Here is a 16,270-nt window from a genome sequence, read left to right as displayed (position 1 = left end):
TGGGATTTTATTGACTAAAAAAATGAAGCATCAAGCATCTAGCACAAACATAACAATCACAACCAACCTCTACATAGTTAGAATACACACAACCAACATCAACAAAATACACACGAATAAAACACGCCTACAAATAGCAAAGTCACACATAACCAAAACTATGCCTAAAACGAGGAAAAAGAAGAGGACCTCAAGCGATCAACAATAATCCACAAACTACAACAACAACCTTGTTCGCACCAATCATATATTGACATCATAAGAACGAAAAAATTCTTCAACAACAATGCCTTTAGAAAGAAAGCGACGTTCAAGCGTCGCCTTCACCGGATCTGACCACCAAAGACTAGATTCTAGGTTTTCAACATGAAGAACAAGTCTGAGCATATCCGAGCAATGCCTTTAACATGATAACAATGTAAAAACAATGTCCTCGTGCAACTGAGTCGAGGTTCGTGCTTGGTCCGTTGCCTTACAGCATCCCCGCGAAGACCCACTGTCAGCCAGTGTATCGCCCCGCACTGCCACGAAGAGCAGCCTGCCGCCCCCAAAAATGCTAGACATACAAAGACTTACACGCTTTTACACGCTCCTTTCATCTAACAACCAATCACAAACCTCTCCCCCCTGATTTTCAGGGGGGTGGGCCGCCCCGCTCACCATCCTGTAAAAGCCTGTAAATCGTTTGTACGTGTAGCATTGTCGCTGCCGCCCCACACCGCCCCCACAGCTTGGTCAAGCCGCCCACCAACCGCCGCTGCCGCTCAGATGCGCCTTGGGTACATTTCGTCCCCAAGGTACTCAAACAAATTTATTCACCAAATTTTTCGTTTGTCCCAAGAAACTCCCTGTCGAGATTGTGTGTGCTCGTATTGTATGTATTTGCTTGCATTCCAAATGAACTCTCATGTTGAGTAGTTTTTCAAAAACTCGTCCTCAGACGGATGAAGAACTTGAAAAGATGATTGCTTTATGTGCAGACATGATGGCAAACAAGAAGCTAAAGTGGGGAGGTTCAATGCCTAACTTGTCATGACCGGGCACCCCTAAATTATGTGGACAGCACGTAGAACGTTTTTTTACAGAAATTGTCAGGACATGTTTGATTGTGACATTTATCTCAGCCAGACTACGGGGATGCAATTTTAACCCGTTTGGATGCATCTGTTTACTGTTGGGTCTGCATGGCATGGAGTTAATTAAAATAGTGTTGGACATGGATGAGTGAAACGCTTAAATCGACCGTTTCCACTCACTTAGTCAGGCTCGAGCAATGCAAGCTAGCGCATCTGGGTGGGTTTGGTTGTGCGAGCTGGTTCACGTATGCATGTTGGTTTGCACGTGTATTGTTCTACTCACCTCCCTTAATCCCCTTCACCTTAACCCCTTCAAATCTACATAATGGTGCTTTGATTCAAAATAAGCTCCACAAGAAAAAGATGCGTGTCGACGTTGTTGATTTCATCTAGGTGATCGATTCGTAGTTCTGTTGACTATAAATCTTTAATTTCATGTTCATCCTTGGAGTTTTCTAAACGAATTTTATCAAATTCACCGCACATGATCAGCCGTTTGAAATTATCTTTGACCGCTAGCTTCATCTTTTTGTTCCACACAACTCTCCCGTTGTACATTTTTTTTATTTCAGCGCTCATAGACGATGTTGTTGAATTGTGGTGGTGTGGGATGAGATGATCACGTGGACGAAAGCTGAGATTAAGCATCCATGCGCACCCAACCAGACAACCATTGCATGCTAGGAGCACACGCTTGTAACAGACAGTTGTGCATGTGTTTCTTCTCAGGCAGACTGCGCTGCGGCATACAAACAACCAAACTAGCGCAGTACATAGTTTTTGCATGCATGTACTCCTCCCTTCCATAATATAACATCATTTTTTACACTGCACAACCAATCTAAGATCATTTTTTATCAGTGTCAAAAATGGTCTGACGCCGGAGCAGGGAACAGTCGCCTTAGAGATGCCCGCGACGGGGAATCTTGGATAAGCTTTATTATTCGTAGACGAATAAAGCAGCTCAGCTCAGCTCAAAGTTGTGCAACCAATCGTTGCCCCGCCACAAATTGCTAGTCAAATTAGAGCCGTGCGCTGCGGGCATACATCTGCCATTGAAAGATACGGATGTGAAAAAGTTGCTTAGAATGGTGTGATGGCCGCAGAAGACTTGAGGTAGCGTTCTGTTAGAGAGGATGGAATTAACAACTCTCCAGGTATCGACGTATCGTCACCCATGGAAAACAGCTTGGTACGTGGCGTTGTGAGTTCGTGCTGTACTGCTGTGCGTTCTCTATGGCAGCAGGTGGTACTTTAGCCCGCCCCTATGGTAATCTAGCAGGCAGATGGCACTTTCCTGCGGCCGACTTCCTCCCGTGAAGGTTTTACCCCTACTCGATAAATTGGGATTTTCCTTCCCGTGAAGGAAAGAATATTGGTGTGGCATTACAGTCGGCCGGCGCAAACAGGTTAGGCAAAAACACGTCAGTGCACAAAGCTAGCCGAGCAACCCTCAGATGAACGTACACACGGGTTGGAAAAACTGCAGTACAACAAAGGAGCGGCACGTTGTACATTCAAGTTCGAAATCTCGGAACTATTGGAGCTGGATTCCCTTGGAGCTCTCTCTGCAGTTCCATGTTTTAGCATGCTAACATCGAAAATTAGAGCACGGTATAATCTGTTGGAAATGTGAGCAATTTACCAAATAATTTTGCTAACGGAAATACTAGATAAAGCATGACTAAAATAGCAAATATAAAGCAAGTCATGCAATCTGACAGAGAGAAGGTAAACATCGTCTGCATATATGAACTTGAGCTAAACACATCTAGAACAGACACTAGATGAAGTTGCTTATACGACATAGAACCTAACATACGTAGGGCAGAAACTAGAGCCAAGAACTGTAGCAGGACTTCTAACAGAAAGGAGAAGAACACGTACGACACAGCAACAGTAGAAGCGCTGGACTTGGGGTCGGTGTCCTCGCCTGCCATGTCGTCGAGGAGGTCGTGAACGTCGGGGAAGAAGTCGTCGTCGGGGAAGTAGTCGTCGGCGACCGAATCGTCCGTGATGAAGCAGCCAGTAGTCGCGCTGAGCGCTCCCCAAAAACCTTATCACCATTCTCCCGTACAGAACTCAAAAGGTGCGGTCTCGGAGGCCTACTGTCCCGACGTGCGGTGCACGCCGCAAGCCGGGATGAGGAAGACAACAACAGCTCAGAGATGAAACCGATAGCGAGGGAAGGAGTAGTTCTGGTGTGTCTCTCTGAGAGGAGCGGCCTCCCTTTTGTATGCGCAAGAGAAGGAGGCGAGAGGCTGCGCCGGGAGCTGAAGGGAATGCGGGAGACGAAACGAGTAGGCAGCAGCCGAAGAGGCGCGCCGTTCGGATTCAGTGCCCACTACAGAAAAAAAATGTTTCAGCTTCCGAGTGAACTTTCGTATACCCGTAGTGCGTGGCAAAAATTTAGACATCGGCTCGGCTCATTCCCGGCGCGGCGCGACGCGTCGCGTCGTGACGAGGTGAGGTGAGGCGTGGCGTGGCGAGGCGGACGACGAAGGAGGAGCGCACGTGGATGTCCCTCTTGTTCTCATGCTCATACAAGTGGGGAAAGAACCTCCCTTATAAGGAGGTCCAACTCCCACTCAACTAGCAATGTGGGGCTAAACATTAGTAGTATCCCTTGCCTTGCACAAATGGGCTAAGTGGGCCTCTAGGATTTATTTAGGAATTTTTGAAATAATTATTGGGCTGCCCAAAATAGACTAAATTCCAGCAATCCCCCACCAGATCCCAGAGGCACACAGAAATTTGCCTTTGGTTCCAAAACACTGTTTTATATACCGGTACTGCAGTGGAGACTGTTAAGTTGAACTTCCACCTAGAATTCTATGCTACACTAGTACGCAACTTGAACAGTGGACTGTGCCTTGAACTGCAAGTTTTCTGCGAATCTAGCTTCACATAAAGCCTTGACCGATACGTGGCTATCGTGGGTCTTCCCCGCGGGTGGAGCTTATGCGTCATACTCCGTGACCTTTCATGAGTTTACTAGAAAGAACCCTACTCTCATAGATTGCGACGTTTAACAATCAGACTCATATAGGTGCGTTCTTCAAAAGATGTTCTGCAGGACAACATCTCTGCTTAAAAAAGCCACTTAGAACACATTAAGATATACATCAACCTGCCATGCAGATTAGGAGAGTATTGCATCTTCATGGAGTGATATTTTTAACAGTAAGGATACTCTCCTCTCAGTTGACCAACAGCTTGTCTTCCACATCTAATTCACGGGATCTCCGATCACAAAGAATAGATTACCACTATGAACAACTCATATTATGGGTCTCATTCCCATCTCCCTCGATGCATTATCTATCACATTATGTAATAGACCCTTAGTAAAAGGATCTGCCAGATTTTTAGACGTTTGGATATAATCCAATGCAATAACTCCGGAGTTTTTCATTTTTCTGACAGACTTCAACCTTCTCTGAACGTGTCTTGATGAATTCATGTTATCCTTTGAGTTGCTCACTTTAGTGATCACAGTTTGATTGTCACAGTTCATAAGGATAATCGGTACAGGTTTCTCAACTACCGGCAAGTCATTCAAGAGCCGACGAAGCCAATCTGCTTCGACCGTAGCTGTATCTAGTGCTGTGAGTTCTGCTTCCATTGTTGACCTAGTTAAGATGGTCTGCTTGCAAGACTTCCAAGAAGCAGCGCCACCTCCATGAGTGAATACATAACCGCTCGTGGCCTTTATCTCATCAGCATCTGAGATCCAGTTTGAGTCACTATACCCTTCAAGCATCTTTGGGTGTCCAGTGTAGTGAATTCCATAATTTGCAGTGCCTTTCAAATAACGCAAAACTCTCTCTAGAGCTTTCCAATGCACATCTCCTGGTTTTGAGACAAACCGGCTCAGTTTGCTAACAGCAAAAGAGATGTCAGGTCTCGTAGCACTGGCTAAGTACATAAGCGAGCCAATAATCTGTGAATATTTCAATTGGTTTCTAGCAATTCTTCGATTCTTTCGAAGCAACACACTAGAATCATATGGTGTTGGAGAGGGCTTGCAATCACTGTAGCCAAAGCGACTCAAGATCTTTTCCACATAGTGAGATTGAAGCAATGTAATCCCACCATCATCGTCTCTCAACAACTTGATGTTCAGAATGACATCAGCCACTCATAAATCCTTCATCTCAAAACAGCGAGATAGAAAATCCTTGACCTCCTTAATAACATTCAGATTTGTTCCGAAAATTAGTATGTCATCAACATACAAGCAAAGCATAACTCCCTCGCCCCCAACATGGCGATAGTATACACATTTGTCAGCTTCGTTCACAACAAAGCCTGCAGCTGTTAAAGTTCTTTCGAACTTCTCATGCCACTGTTTGGGTGCTTGCTTGAGTCCATACAAAGACTTCAGCAACTTGCACACTTTCCCTTCCTGACCATCTATTACAAACCCATCTGGTTGTTCCATATAAATTTCCTCATCCAACTCTCCATTTAGGAAAGCAGTCTTAACATCCATTTGATGAACGAGAAGACCATGTGAGGCAGCTAGTGAAAGTAGAACTCGAATAGTGGTCAGTCGAGCCACAGGTGAGTAAGTATCAAAGAAATCTTCACCTTCCTTTTGGGTATAACCCTTTGCCACGAGCCGAGCCTTGTACTTTTCAATAGTACCATCAGGCCTAGCTTCTTCTTGAATACCCATTTGCATCCTATAGGTTTGCACCCATAAGGACGATCAGTTATCTCCCAAGTTTCATTCGCCAAGATGGAATCCATCTCGCTACGAACCGCTTCCTTCCAGTAGTCAGCATCTTCCGATGCATAGGCCTCCGAAATAGAACTGGGAGTGTCATCTATGAGATACACAAGAAAATCATCACCAAAGGACTTTGCAGTCCTCTGTCTCTTGCTCCTAGTAGGAACTTCATTGTTTTCCTCCACAGGACTTTCAAAGTGTTCCATCAAAATGGTAGGTTCGGTAATTGTAACTGGTTCCTAATTTGATGAACTAGGCATCTCCTGATTAGATGAGGTAGCCATATCCTTCATGGGAAAGATATCTTCAAAGAAAGTCGCATCATTCGACTCCATGATCGTACCGACATGCATGCCAGGTACCTCAGATTTTACAACCAAGAATCTATATCCAATGCTATGAAAAGCATATCCCAGGAAAACACAATCCATACTTTTTGGTCCCAGCTTCCGCTTCTTTGGAATTGGCACACTGACTTTCGCCAAACAACCCCAGGTTCGTAGATAAGAGAGCTTTAATCTTTTCTTCTCCCATTCCTTGAATGGAGTTATCTCTTTGTTCTTTGTGGGAACTCGGTTTAGGACATGACAAGCAGTCAATATCGCCTCCCCCCACCATGCCTTGGAGAGACCCGATGTGTCTAACATGGCGTTAACCAAATCAGTTAGAGTACGGTTCTTTCTTTCGGCCACCCCATTTGACTGAGGTGAGTAGGGAGGCGTCCTCTCATGGATTATACCATGTTCCGCACAAAAAGCATCAAATTCATTGGAAAAATACTCTCCACCACGGTCGGACCTAAGCCTCTTGATTTTTCGATCAAGTTGGTTTTCCACTTCAGCTTTATAGATCTTGAAAAAGTTCAAAGGCTCATCCTTAGATTTCAGAAGATACACATGGCAGTATCTAGTGGAGTCATCACTTAACGTCATGAAATATTTCTTTCCACCTTTTGTCAAAACACCATTCATTTCACATAGATCTGAATGTATAAGTTCTAATGGTGCAAGATTTCTCATATTCGCGGTCACGTGAGACTTACGAGGTTGCTTAGCTTGCACACACGCTTGACACTTAGATCCCTTGACAGTGGTGAAACTAGGGATTAAGTTCAATTTCTCTAGTCGCGAGATGCAACCAAAGTTAACATGACAAAGACATGAATGCCACATATTTGATTCACTATTGTTGCAAATATGATTAACAAATTTATTGCAAATGTTTGATAAGGATAAACGAAACAGGCCTCCTGACTCATAGCCTTTACCAACAAAGGTTCCATACTTGGATATTACAAATTTATTTGACTCAAAGACAAGCTTGTAGCCATCTCTAAACAGAAGAGATCCGCTAACAAGATTTTTATTGACGGAGAGGACATAATGCACGTTCTTCAGCCGCACGATCTTCCCCGAAGTAAACTTCAGATCGACCGTGCCAACAACACGAACAGAAGCACTTGAACCGCTGCCCATTAGCACGGTTGAAGTCCCTGCGGTCTGATAAGACGAAAACATGGAAATATCACCGCATACATGCACATTAGCACCCGTGTCAATCAACCAATCAGGAGAATGACATACTGAAAGAATGGTGGAAATATACCATACCCAGCATCCTTCATGTCAATGTCTCCGATGACAACATTAGCGGTCTTGCCGCCTTTCCTAGGATGACGCTTGTCATAGCGATTAGGACAACTAGGAGCCCAATGATCAGGATCTCCACACACATGACAAGCACCTTTCTTCTTGGCACTCTTCTTCTTGAAGTTCGTGTGTTGTACAGCCTTGTTTTTCCCATCAAACTTTGCTTTACCATCAAGCTTGCCCTTGTTCTTGAACTTGTGGGACTGGAAGTTTTTCTTCTGTACCATATTGGCACTAGATCCTCCCTCAATACCTCGAGCACGTGTGTCCTTTGCTCTCGCCTTTTCTTCCACATCAAGAGTACCAATGAGATCTGGGACAGAAAACTCTTGTCTCTTATGCTTCAGTAAGGTAGCAAAGTTCCTCCACGAAGGAGGAAGCTTAGTGATGATACCCCCGACAACAAACTTGTCCGGTAGGATACAATTTAAGTGCTCAAGTTCTCTAGCAAATGACTGTATCTCATGAGCTTGCTCAACCACGGAGCGCTCTTCAGTCATCTTGTAGTCATAGAATTGCTCCATGATGTACAGCTAAGTGCCAGCATCCGAGACCCCAAACTTGGCCTCGAGTGCATCCCACATATCTTTTCCATTATCAATTGATGCATAAGCATCAACTATGTTCTTATCGAGAACACTCAAGATATCAGCCTTAAACAAAGTATCCATTTTCTGAAAAGCTTGTGCATGTTGAGCATCAAGTTCTCCTTCAGGTCTACCAAGAGTGGCGTCATAGCAACTCATGGTTTGAAACCATAAGACTGCTCTCACGCGCCACCTCTTATAGTGGATACCCTCAAACATAGGAGGTCTCATGGAAGCAGCAAAACCATTCGAGGTAAATTGCCTATAATAAGGTTTTTGGATTGTTGGAAATGTGAGCATTTTAACAAATAATTTTGCTAATGGAAATACTAGATAAAACATGACTAAAATAGCAAATATAAAGCAAGTCATGAAATCTGACAGAGCAAAGGTAAACATCGTCTGCATATATGAACTTGAGCTAAACACATCTAGAACATACACTAGATGAAGTTGCTTATACGACATAGAACCTAACATACGTAGGGCAGAAACTAGAGCCAAGAACTGTAGAAGGACTTCTAACAGAAAGGAGAAGAACACGTACGGAACAGCAGCAGCAGAAGCGCTGGACTTGGGGTCGGTGTCCTCACCTGCCATGTCGTCGAGGAGGTCGTGGACGTCAGGGAAGAAGTCGTCGGCAACCGGATCGTCCATGATGAAGCAGCCAGTAGTCGCGCTGAGCGCTCCCCAAAAACCTTATCACCCTTCTCCCGTACAGAAATCAAAAGGTGCGGTCTCGGAGGCCTACTGTCCCGACGTGCGGTGCATGCCGCAAGCCGGGATGAGGAAGACAGCAGCAGCTCAGAGATGGAACCGATGGCGAGGGAAGGAGTATTCTGGTGCGTCTCTCTAAGAGGAGCGGCCTCCCTTTTATAGGCGCAAGAGAAGGAGGCGAGAGGCTGCGCCGGGAGCTAAAGGGAATGCGGGAGACGAAACGAACAGGCAGCAGCCGAAGAGGCGCGCCGTTCGGGTTCAGTGTCCACTACAGAAAAAAAAATTCAGCTTCTGAGTGACCTTTCGTATACCCGTAGTGCGTGGCAAAAATTTAGACATCGGCTCGGCTCATTACCGCAACCCGCGGCGCGTCGTGACGAGGCGAGGCGTGGCGTGGCGAGGCGGGCGGCAGAGGAGGAGCGCGCGTGGATGTCCCTCTTGTTCTCATGCTCATACAAGTGGGAAAAGAACCTCCCTTATAAGGAGGTCCAACTCCCACTCAACTAGCAATGTGGGACTAAACATTAGTAGTATCCCTTGCCTTGCACAAATGGGCTAAGTGAGCCTCTAGGATTTATTTAGGAATTTCTGAAATAGTTATTGGGCTGCCCAAAATAGAGTAAATTCCAGCATAATCATGTTGTAGCAATGATTAAGCTGGATGGAATCAGCGAGTGAATGAAATCCCTGTATTATACGAGTAACAATTGAACCGTTGAGAAGGGGATCGAGAGACGGAGAGAGGAAGAGAAAACTGAGACAGGGGAAGCGGCTAGGTCTTCTGTCGTGAGAGCTGCCGCGTCGTTATATGCCCTGATGAAATCCCGTTTTTTACCCCCGGCCAAACCACTGAATTGCCCACCATTGCCATTGGTAAAAATATCCGACGGCCCAAGGTGCTTCAAAAAATATCCAGCGGCTCTCATCCATCCATGCCGAGATCCGACGGTCAAGAACAACTGGTAAAACAGATCTGACGGCCCATATGCTCCGGTGATTGTGAGAGCTCGGTTTTACACAGCTCTCTAAGAGCATCTCTAGTGGATGGTGTAAATTTGGACGTGTATGTCTCCATATACACCTTGCTAAATTATACACCTCCCTATTTTCCAATGGAACATGTAAATTAGGACGTGTATGTTCCAACGGCTATATTTTCAAATAGCTATATTTCCAACGGCTATATTTCCAACGGCCATATTTCCTATCTATATAAACCACCCCTACCACCTCTCTTCCAGCACACTTCTACCTGTGACTTCTCTTCTCACCTAGGCTTTTCTATCGTTTCTCACGCAACACAATGAACACATCCACTTGGGACATAAGTTCTTCGTCATCTTCATCTGGCAACGATGAACTCATACTTGCAGCATTCGCTGAGCGCGAGGAGGAAGAGAGGAAGAACGCTCGACGCCATGGCGGTTCCAAGCATGGACGTCAGTCAATCGATCAAGGAAGAGATGCCGGATGTCTTCTTCTATGGGACGACTACTTCAAAGAAATTCCTCGCTTTCCCGAACATTTGTTTCGACGAAGGTTTGTAATTAGTACACTTCTCTGCTTTGGTCCTTTTTTCATTCCCCTGTCTCATTTACTTTTTATGCACAGATTTAGGATGTCGCATACTTTGTTCAACCGCATAGCTGATGGTATACTTGAGCATGACTATGATGGTTATTTTACGCAAAAAAGAAGTGCTTCTGGAGCTCTTGGGTTACATCCTCTGCAAAAGATGACCACGGCAATGCGGATGCTAACATATGTAATAGCAGTTGATGGTGTTGATGAGTACATCTGGTCCGCTGGGTCTACTAATTTAGAGTCTTGCAAGAAATTTGTGATCAAAGTTTGTGAAGTTTTTGGGGAAAAGTACCTGAGATCTCCAAGTGAAGAAGACTGGGGGTTACTTGCAATAGGGGAGGAAAGAGGATTTCCCGGTATGTTAGGGAGCATAGATTGCATGCACTGGGGGTGGAAAAATTTCCCCAAAAAATGGCATGGCATGTTTAAAGGCCATGTGAGCGAGCCCACTATGATCTTGGAAGCAGTTGCTTCACAAGATCTTTGGATTTGGCATGCTTATTTTGGTTTACCAGGGTCTCTGAATGATATAAATGTTCTTCAAAGTTCTCCTGTTTTTACAAAGCTAGCCAAAGGACAAACTCCTCCAATGAATTATAGCATCAATGGCCATCAGTACACAATGGGGTATTACCTTGCAGATGGTATCTATCCACGGTGGGCAACATTTGTGAAGAGCATACCAGCTCCAACTAGCAGAAAGCATAAAACTTTTGCCAAGAAGCAAGAGGGGGCTAGGAAAGATGTGGAACGAGCCTTTAGAGTTCTGCAATCCCGTTTTGCCATTGTTCGTGGACCTGCTAAAGGATGGCAACGTAAAGAAATCACTGATGTCATGAAAGCTTGTGTCATAATGCACAATATGATAGTTGAAGAGGAGCGACAAACTGGTCGGCAAAGCTGCACTTTTGAAGCAATGGGAGAAAGAGTCACAATCTCTCGTACTCATGCGGAAGAACTGAGATCTTTTATTCAGATGACCCACTGGATTAGAAATTTCGATGAACATGATCAGCTTAAACTTGATCTAATTGACCATGTGTGGCAAAAGTTTGGAAACGAGTAATCCATGTCTTTGTAATGCAGCTATCAATAAAAATATTTATGCAATGAGTGATGTAATCCATGTCCTCAACTAGCAAAAAGCAGTAAATAGTTCTTACAACTACAACATATAGCTCACATTACCCTAGGCCGCGAGCAAGGATCTCCTTATGCTTAGCTTGGTAGAACTGCTTTTGCACATCAGTCATACCACTAGTGTCGATGAGCAAGACCCTCTCATCTAATTCAAACTGTCTCCGTGCATCCTCCCTCTCGTTTCGTGCATCCTCATTCTTTTTGAGTGCAATCTCCTATTTTCGCAATTCCAGTTGATGTGGGTAGCGAGCATTTCTTGCCGCCTCTTTGATCTCATCCTTCTCTAGCTTTGCTGCCCACATAGTTTCTAATGACAGCTTGCAAGCACTGACATCAGCTTTACCTCTCCTGTCCTTCTTCACACCATCAGGTCTTTTCTCACGTTCAAGAGCATCAGTGCGTATCGAGGTAGCATTAGTACGTACTGAGGATGCATCAGTCGGATCATTGGTGGCTGTGCCCGGACTTGCATCAATGGTCTTCTTTTGTTTCTTAAGAGAAGTTTCAACTTCTCTTGTCTGCCACTTTGGATACTTTGAAAACTCTACATAGCAATGCATCAGTGTGAAAGAAATGTGTGCATCATTTGTCTGCGAGTATTTAACCAAAAACTACCACAATTGAAGGAAACGTGACAGAAAACTACCACTCTACGTTTTTGTGCGAAAAACTACCAAATTTGAACTAAACCGTGGCAAAAAACTACCAAGTGTCGAAAGCGCTCGCTTCGCCCGCGCTAACCCCGAATCTGACCGGCCTGGCCCGCGAATCAGTTGCCACGGTGGCTAACTGACAGCCGCCGCGCGGTGACGGCCGTTAACGGCCCGTCCACTGTCAGAATGGCGCCTGTTGGTGCAGTGCGGGTCAAGATCTGATCCATTCCCCTCTCGCTTCACTCTCTCCCTCCTCTCCCTCTCTCTGAACTAGGTGGCGGCCGCCATGTCCTCGTTGATTCCGGCGGGCGGCGGCGCTGGCGGCGGCGATGTTGGCGGAGGCGACGCTGGCGGCGGTGACACAAGTTTGGACGCTGCTGCCTCGCCCGCGCCTGCACTGATGGCCAGCGGCTTAGTCGATAATTGGTTGGGGAGCACCAGTTTCTCGACGCAGGCCGGCTCGCAGCAGCCGGAGGCACCGCTCTCCCAGTCATCGCCAATGGGTTGCGGGTATGCAAGTATCATCTGCTAGGCCTTTGGTTAGCAGCTTCAATCTGGCAAATTAGTAAGATGTGTTTGTTTCTGTTAGTTGGACATGTGTAGTAAACTGGAGTCAGTAAACTGTATAGCTCAGTCAATTTCAATTCAATTCATGAGCACTTATTTGTGCAGTTTGGCTGACCAGAAGTGGGAGATATGGTTTCATTTAGAAGGAAGAAACCCTGTGAAAAGGGGTATATTTGAGTCGGATATATCTTTGCTTACTCTACAATCACTCATTGCTAGTGAAGGGTATGGGGACAGTGATTACATGTACTATGTGAAGGAGGAGGAAATTGGATCTGAAAGAGTAAAGTATTTAGGTAATGAAGCTAGTGTTCATGAAATGTTAGACTTTTTTCATCATGTCAAGCTAGTGAACATAAGGGTTGTGAGAAATGTTGAACCTGGAATTAGTACACATGGTAATGAGAATTAAATGAACACTCAAGAGAGCTATTGTGTGAAAAAGGTTGTGGAGCAATATGAGCTTCAGAATCAGATAGATGATAGAAAGGCTCAGCTTGAGAGGAGCAGGATTCAAAGAGAGGCATATTTAAACCACTTTGAAGGAGACACTGAAGTGTCTGAATTTTGTTCTGAGGATTCAGTTCATTCAGATGGGAGTGCTGAAGCTGTTCAACAAATGGAAATAGAGTGTGCCTCTGAATAGGATACATCATTGCAAACTACTTCTATTGTCAAACATGTGAACAATCCTGGTCCAACTAGCAGAAGTCACAATGAGGTAGAGAAAAAACATTTTGAAGATTGGTTTCCTGAAGCAGATGAGTTTTGTTTTGCTGGTGATGCAGGCATAAGTGATGAGGAAGAAGAAGATGAAGTTGAACTACCATACCTCATGAAGAAGCCAAAGACAAAGAGTAGTAAGAAAAAGATGAAGGAGAGGCTATATTTTGACCCCTCAATTCCCAATTCACATTTACTCGTGTGCAAGAACTTGTGTTTTGATAGTGTTTACCAGTTCAGAGAAGCATTAAGAGATTTTCATATAAGGACTTTGAGGTCTTTTCACTACCACAGGAACACTCCAACAAGAATTATTGTTTGGTGTTCACAGACAGAGCATGGATGTGAATTTTACATGTGTGCCTCTAGGATAGCTCATGAAAGAACATTTTGCATTCAGAAGTGTAACATGGAGCACACTTGTCCAGCATCAGCAGAGAACACAAAGGTTACTACAAAGTGGCTTTCCAAAGCAGTTGAGCCTTCTCTTAGAGCAGATCCTAGAGCACCTGTGGATGCACTTAGTAAAAACAGCAAAGTCAAGTTTTCAGTTGATGTATCAAAGAGTGTGGCCTATAGGGCAAGGAGGAAGGCTATTAAGGTTGTACAAGGTGACCAGAAGGAGCAGTACTATAGACTGAGGGACTACCTACAAGCAGTTCTTGACACAAACCCTGGTAGCAGGTGTGTAGTTACAACATTTGAGGACCCAGAAAACCCTGCCCCAACTCCTAGATTTAAGTACATGTTCTACTGCTTGCATGCATCAAAGCAAGGATTTCTTAATGGTTGCAAGCCCTTTATAGGTAAATCTATAACTGCATTTTGTTAAAAATATGTTGTTATAAATTTATGGTAGCTAATTTGGGTATGGATGCAGAGCTTGATGGTTGCTTCATCAAGCTAACCATTGGACAGCAAATTCTTGCAGCCACAGGAAGAGATGGCAACAACAACGTCTACCCCATAGCCTTTGGTGTGGTTGATAAGGAAGACTCAGAGAGTTGGACATGGTTCTTAACCCAGCTAAGATGTTGCATTGGAAGTGGAAGCAATTTTGGAACCTACACTATTATTTCTGACAGGCAAAAGGTATGCACCCTATCAGAGAGTTCAGATATATATTGTTATTAGTAGCTTTATTTTTTTTGTTCATAACCATGGTTATTAATTTACAATCAGGGTCTTCTTAAGGCTATAAATGAGGTGTTCCCTGATTCCCCTCAGAGATACTGCCTCAGGCACATATATGCAAATTTTCAGTCAGCTGGTTTCAGAGGAGCATAACTAAAGAAGACAGTAGATCAGGCTAGCTACTCATTCACCAAACATGGCCATGAATTAGCAATGGCAAAGCTTAAAGCAAAGTGTGAGGATGCCTGGAAGTGGCTTAAAAAATTTCCAAAGGAGACTTGGTGTAGGTCTGCAATGGATTACAATTGTAAAACTGATCTTGTTGTGAACAACCTTAGTGAGATTTTCAATAAAATGATCCTTGATGTAAGGGCCAAACCAATTAGGACTGTGTTTGAAGGAATTAGGACTAAGCAGATGATCAAAAGGCAGAAGACTAGGGAAAAAACAGAGAACAGCAGGTGGATGATCACACCCAACTATTCAGAGAAACTAGAGGAGAATAAGAAGTATGCCAAATTTTGTGATGCATATAAGGCAGGTCCTAACATTTGGCAAGTGTCTAGTAAGTATAATCAGTACTGTGTGAACCTAGCTAGTAAATCATGTGACTACAGGAGGTGGGACATGACAGGTGTGACATGCAGTCATGCAATAGCAGCAATGAGCAAGATTCACATGCACCCAGAGGACTATGTGCATGAATTTTTCAAAAAAGCACTATATATTGAAGCATACAAAGACATTGTGTACCCTGTCCCTGGTCCTGAATTCTGGCCTGACACTCATACTACCGAAAAAGGGTTTCCCCCCGCTTTGTATTCCAAAGCAAACCACCAAAGTACACATCGCAATGCTGGGGCGAGCAGCACAACAAGCCCAAAGAAAAAGAAGAAAAAATGCCAACAACGGCAGCTCGACAAAGTGCGGATGACCCGCGACCACTGCGCCCTCCGGAAACAAACCACTACAGCCCAAGGCTCCGAACTACCGCGAACTAAGCAGCACCTCCAAGAAGGGATGCGACGCCGACGACACTGCTGCCCGAACAAGTCCTTGGGTTTCCCCCAATACGCGGAGGGAGGTGGGGGATAGCTACTCCCGACGCCCTCCAAGAAGGGATAGTGGCACCCGCTGGTGTCACCGCATCGGAGCCGGACGACCGGCGAGGATTTCTCCCACACGCCAAACCCCACCAGCCAATCGGAGCCGACCAGCCAAACCACCGCCCAACTATGCGCCACGACGATTGCGCCGTCACCAACACCGTCTCGCTGCGAACACCACCACGAGGCCAAGAAGAGCGGAGAGAAGATCTGAGCGACGGGAGCAGCAGCATCAAGGCTGAGCGGGAGGGAACCACCTCCACCGCCATCGTGCGGGAGGCCCTCGCCTCCGGCACCGTCGCGGTAGACGTCCGGACACGGCAGCGGGGCATACCAGGTCACCCCGGCCCGGCCAGGCCCAAAACGGGCCCGCCAAGCCCCACCGGCCACGCTGCAGCAAGCTGGCGTCGACGCCGCCAGCCCCTGCCGATCATCATTGCTCGCCACCGCCTCCTGGAGGCCACGCATCCGCCACACCTGTCGCCGGCCCGTCCCGACCCAGATGGAGCCCGAAGGTCCCAGATCAGGCCGGGCGGGCGTCGCCAGCCCGCGCCGCCGCGCAGCCTTGCCGCCAACGGCGCCGCCGCCGCCCGGAGATC

At 45.6% G+C, this 16,270-nt stretch overlaps 1 pseudogene; it reads right to left on the bottom strand.

Annotated features, from left to right (window-relative positions):
• Positions 1 to 11,532: 11,532 nt before the first annotated feature.
• Positions 11,533 to 16,270, bottom strand: part of LOC119309669 — a 10,784-nt pseudogene continuing 6,046 nt past the window's right edge.

The sequence above is a fragment of the Triticum dicoccoides genome, chromosome 5B (genome assembly GCF_002162155.2).
Source record: "Triticum dicoccoides isolate Atlit2015 ecotype Zavitan chromosome 5B, WEW_v2.0, whole genome shotgun sequence".
NCBI classification, from domain to species: Eukaryota; Viridiplantae; Streptophyta; class Magnoliopsida; order Poales; family Poaceae; genus Triticum; species Triticum dicoccoides.
The sequence above is the reverse complement of the archived record's forward strand: the minus strand, read 5'-3'. Positions and strand labels throughout refer to the sequence as shown.